We start from the raw sequence: 5308 nt of genomic DNA, 5'->3' as shown, positions 1-5308 counted from the left end.
GGGTGACAGTGGAAGGGAGAGTGTGGGCGTAGGGTGACAGTGGAAGGGAGAGTGTGGGTGAAGGGGTGACAGTGGAAGGGAGAGTGTGGGCGTAGGGTGACAGTGGAAGGGAGAGTGTGGGCATAGGGTGACAGTGGAAGGGAGAGTGTGGGCGTAGGGGTGACAGTGGAAGGGAGAGTGTGGGCGTAGGGTGACAGTGGAAGGGAGAGTGTGGGCATAGGGTGACAGTGGAAGGGAGAGTGTGGGCGTAGGGTGACAGTGGAAGGGAGAGTGTGGGCGTAGGGTGACAGTGGAAGGGAGAGTGTGGGCGTAGGGTGACAGTGGAAGGGAGAGTGTGGGCGTAGGGTGACAGTGGAAGGGAGAGTGTGGGCGTAGGGTGACAGTGGAAGGGAGAGTGTGGGCGTAGGGTGACAGTGGAAGGGAGAGTGTGGGCATAGGGTGACAGTGGAAGGGAGAGTGTGGGCGTAGGGGTGACAGTGGAAGGGAGAGTGTGGGCGTAGGGTGACAGTGGAAGGGAGAGTGTGGGCGTAGGGTGACAGTGGAAGGGAGAGTGTGGGCGTAGGGTGACAGTGGAAGGGAGAGTGTGGGCGTAGGGTGACAGTGGAAGGGAGAGTGTGGGCGTAGGGTGACAGTGGAAGGGAGAGTGTGGGCATAGGGTGACAGTGGAAGGGAGAGTGTGGGCGTAGGGGTGACAGTGGAAGGGAGAGTGTGGGCGTAGGGGTGACAGTGGAAGGGAGAGTGTGGGCGTAGGGGTGACAGTGGAAGGGAGAGTGTGGGCGTAGGGTGACAGTGGAAGGGAGAGTGTGGGCGTAGGGTGACAGTGGAAGGGAGAGTGTGGGCGTAGGGTGACAGTGGAAGGGAGAGTGTGGGCGTAGGGTGACAGTGGAAGGGAGAGTGTGGGCATAGGGTGACAGTGGAAGGGAGAGTGTGGGCGTAGGGGTGACAGTGGAAGGGAGAGTGTGGGCGTAGGGTGACAGTGGAAGGGAGAGTGTGGGTGTAGGGGTGACAGTGGAAGGGAGAGTGTGGGCATAGGGTGACAGTGGAAGGGAGAGTGTGGGCATAGGGTGACAGTGGAAGGGAGAGTGTGGGCGTAGGGGTGACAGTGGAAGGGAGAGTGTGGGCGTAGGGTGACAGTGGAAGGGAGAGTGTGGGCGTAGGGTGACAGTGGAAGGGAGAGTGTGGGCATAGGGTGACAGTGGAAGGGAGAGTGTGGGCGTAGGGGTGACAGTGGAAGGGAGAGTGTGGGCGTAGGGGTGACAGTGGAAGGGAGAGTGTGGGCGTAGGGGTGACAGTGGAAGGAAGAGTGGGCGTAGGGGTGACAGTGGAAGGGAGAATGTGGGTGTAGGATGACAGTGGAAGGCAGAGTGTGGGTGTAGGGGTGACAGTGGAAGGAAGAGTGGGCGTAGGGGTGACAGTGGAAGGGAGAATGTGGGTGTAGGGGTGACAGTGGAAGGGAGAGTGTGAAAGGGAGAAAGATTAATTAAGTTTTGCACATGTTAAGCTTCTGATAATGGTGGGACATCCAGGGGGCGATCATGGACACAGTTGGTGACACGGGCCAAGAGAGAGGTAAATTTGGGTGTCATCAGCATAGAGATGCTACTGAAAGCCAAAAGGATTGTATTAGTTCACCAAGAGAGGCGTAGAGCGAGAAGAGCAGAGGACAAAGGACAGAGCCTTGTGGGACTCCAACAGAAAGAGGGAGTGAAGGAGACAAAAAGAGTGGTTGCATAGGTAGGACTTTAACCAGGAGAAGGCTATATCACGGGGGCCAATGAAGCAGAGAGTGCAGGAGAACAGGGTGATCAGTGTCAAAAGCAGCAGAGAGAGAGGAGAACTAGTAACCCTTAGACTTGGCTGCGAGTAGGTCATTGGCCACGTTTCTTAGTGCTCTCTCAGTGGAGTAAGGATGGAAACCACATTGCAAAGAGTCCAGCAGGGAGTTGGAAAAGAGAAAGTGAAATCAAGCGGTTGTATACAAGTTGCTCAAGTATCTTGGAGGTGAAGGAGAAGTGATAGGGTGGTAGTTGGAGAGGGAGGCTGTGTGAAGAGAGGGTTTCTTTAGAATGGGCGTGATGAGTGCATGTTTAAAGGAAGATGGGAATGTGCTGGAGGTGAGAAAAGTTTAAAAGGCGAGTTAGGGTGGGGTTTAGTGTGCCAGAGAGGAGATGTGAGGGAATAGGATCAAGGGGGCAAGTTGTAGGGTAGGATGGAGCAGAGAGACTTCAGTTACAGGGGGAAATGAGCAGAGCGGGAATTTAGGTGTGTGACGGGAGGTAGATTTTGTATGTGGAGCATGACCTGAAGAGATCTCACGTCTAATAGACTTATCTAATCTGTGAAGCAGGTGGCGAGGCCTCAGGCCGTGAGAGGGGAAGGGGGTGAAGGTGCCATTGGGCAGAGAAGGGAGTTAAAGGTAAACAGGCATTAAGGGTTAGGAGGACAAGAGTTAGTGGGAGAAAAGGTAGATTTGCTTGGCAAGGGAAAGGGCAGATTTATAGGAGGAGAGTAGGAATTTGAAGTGGAGGAAGTCTGCTTTAGAGCGCGATTACCTCCAGTAATGCTCCTCAGTGTGAGCACTGAGTTACTCGGAGTTAGCGGTGGAGCTTGTCCCATGGTTGTGATTGAAGTGGTCAGGGGTGACAGGAGCAGTCTGGTCCATGGCTGATGAGTGCCGCGGTCAGTGATGCTGCCAGGTCTGTGCAGGAAAGGTTACAGATGGACCAGAGGTTGCATGTTGGAGGGAGTCTAGGTGCATCTAGGTTTCTGTATGTGCGTGTGTAAGTAGATGTTGGGGAGGGTGCAGAGGGTGGAGCAAGGTCCAGGGGAACAATAGATGACAGGGACACAGGCCGGGATAGTGCAGCATGGGGAAAGACAGACATGTGCCAACTCCTCCACCATTTCTGCTCCCTTGTCTGGGGAGGGGTGGGGGGTGCAGCTGAGGGAAAGACCACCATAGGAGAGAGCAGGAGACGCGGTGGTCTGAGGGAGAGTCCAGTTTCGGTCATTGCAGAGAGTTGGACATAAAGACATGTATTGTAGTAAGTTTGTTGCAGATCGTACGTTCCATGGGACACAGGAACAGGGAAGGGGGGTGATGAGGTTGGAAAGATTGGCAGTGCATGGCGAGAAGACTTTGGAGCAGGGTGTGGGACAGGAGAGGACTGGCATGTGGATAAGCCCATGATTAGGGGACAGGTTGACAGAGTAGGAGTAACAGTAAGGAGAGGGGGAGAATGTGTCAGACTGGGTGTGTAACGAGAGGAGCAGATGGGAGGCGATGGCTGCAGAGTGAGGGAGATGACCGAAGGGCAATTGAGGGTTTAGGGGTGAAAGTGTGGGAGCAAATAGGGGGAGCAGAGTAACGGTGGTGCAAAGTCAAAAGGTGTTTGAGGTCATGACTTTGCATGTCCCTGTGCAATGCACAAACGGAGGTGTGCAAGTGTCCGTTCTTTGCATCTTCATAAGGAAAGAGATGGAACGAAGGTTTAAGAGCAGCCAGCGATTAGGGCAATCTGTACGTGCATTACCAGATCGCTTCTTGCCCTTCCCAAAGCAGCCGTTCAGAGATATTGCAAAGGTGCCTGGGAGGTTAAAAATGGAGTCCATATGCAGTCTGAAAGGTTACCATGGTAACCTGAGAAGCAAGAGAACTGTTGTTTTAACACTAGGAAGTCCCCTCCCCAAAGCAGGACATGTTCAGGGCGCGAAATCCCAACATTAGGAGTTAAACCCTATAGGATTCTGAGGGCATTGCCGCTTTAAACACTGAATGCAGCAAAAGCACGAGAACCTTGGTACACAGCGCCTCCAAGTGGTGCTAAAAGATAGCTACATCTCTACGTCTGTGTTCTCAGAGCAGAACAAATCCACCAAAGGTGTCACGTACAGTACAGCCACAGGAGGGAGCCAGAGCCCATAAACGGGCCTTGGGTACCAAGCAGTGATGGGGCAAAGGAAGTCTTACAGCTCAGCACCACTAATATGCCTGCCCCCCTCTGTATATGGATATTATGCCTGCCCCCCTCTGTATATGGATATTATGCCTGCCCCCCTCTGTATATGGATATTATGCCTGCCCCCCCCTGTATATGGATATTATGCCTGCCCCCCCCTGTATATGGATATTATGCCTGCCCCCCTCTGTATATGGATATTATGCCTGCCCCCCCCTGTATATGGATATTATGCCTGCCCCCCCCTGTATATGGATATTATGCCTGCCCCCCCCTGTATATGGATATTATGCCTGCCCCCCCCTGTATATGGATATTATGCCTGCCCCCCTCTGTATATGGATATTATGCCTGCCCCCCTCTGTATATGGATACTATGCCTGCCCCCCTCTGTATATGGATACTATGCCTGCCCCCCTCTGTATATGGATACTATGCCTGCCCCCCTCTGTATATGGATACTATGCCTGCCCCCCTCTGTATATGGATACTATGCCTGCCCCCCTCTGTATATGGATACTATGCCTGCCCCCCTCTGTATATGGATATTATGCCTGCCCCCCTCTGTATATGGATATTATGCCTGCCCCCCTCTGTATATGGATATTATGCCTGCCCCCCTCTGTATATGGATATTATGCCTGCCCCCCTCTGTATATGGATATTATGCCTGCCCCCCTCTGTATATGGATATTATGCCTGCCCCCCTCTGTATATGGATATTATGCCTGCCCCCCTCTGTATATGGATATTATGCCTGCCCCCCTCTGTATATGGATATTATGCCTGCCCCCCCCTGTATATGGATATTATGCCTGCCCCCCCCTGTATATGGATATTATGCCTGCCCCCCCCTGTATATGGATATTATGCCTGCCCCCCTCTGTATATGGATATTATGCCTGCCCCCCCCCTGTATATGGATATTATGCCTGCCCCCTCTGTATATGGATATTATGCCTGCCCCCTCTGTATATGGATACTATGCCTGCCGCCCTCTGTATATGGATATTATGCCTGCCCCCCTCTGTATATGGATACTATGCCTTCCCCCCCCCCCCTGTATATGGATATTATGCCTGCCCCCCTCTGTATATGGATATTATGCCTGCCCCCCCCTGTATATGGATATTATGCCTGCCCCCCCCTGTATATGGATATTATACAATATATTCATGATAAATTGATTGGGAGGCCTCCAACACCACATACGTCCTTTGTAACTTCCATTCAGACCCTACCCACGCGGCCGTAATAATCAGGAACCATGCTACAAAATAAGCAGACATCTTTATTTGCATCCAGACTTTTTTTTTTTTTATATAGAATATATTAAAATATTTCCCCGT

Source organism: Ascaphus truei, chromosome 17 (assembly GCF_040206685.1).
Source record: "Ascaphus truei isolate aAscTru1 chromosome 17, aAscTru1.hap1, whole genome shotgun sequence".
Taxonomy (NCBI): Eukaryota; Metazoa; Chordata; class Amphibia; order Anura; family Ascaphidae; genus Ascaphus; species Ascaphus truei.
This window is presented reverse-complemented; position numbering follows the sequence as displayed.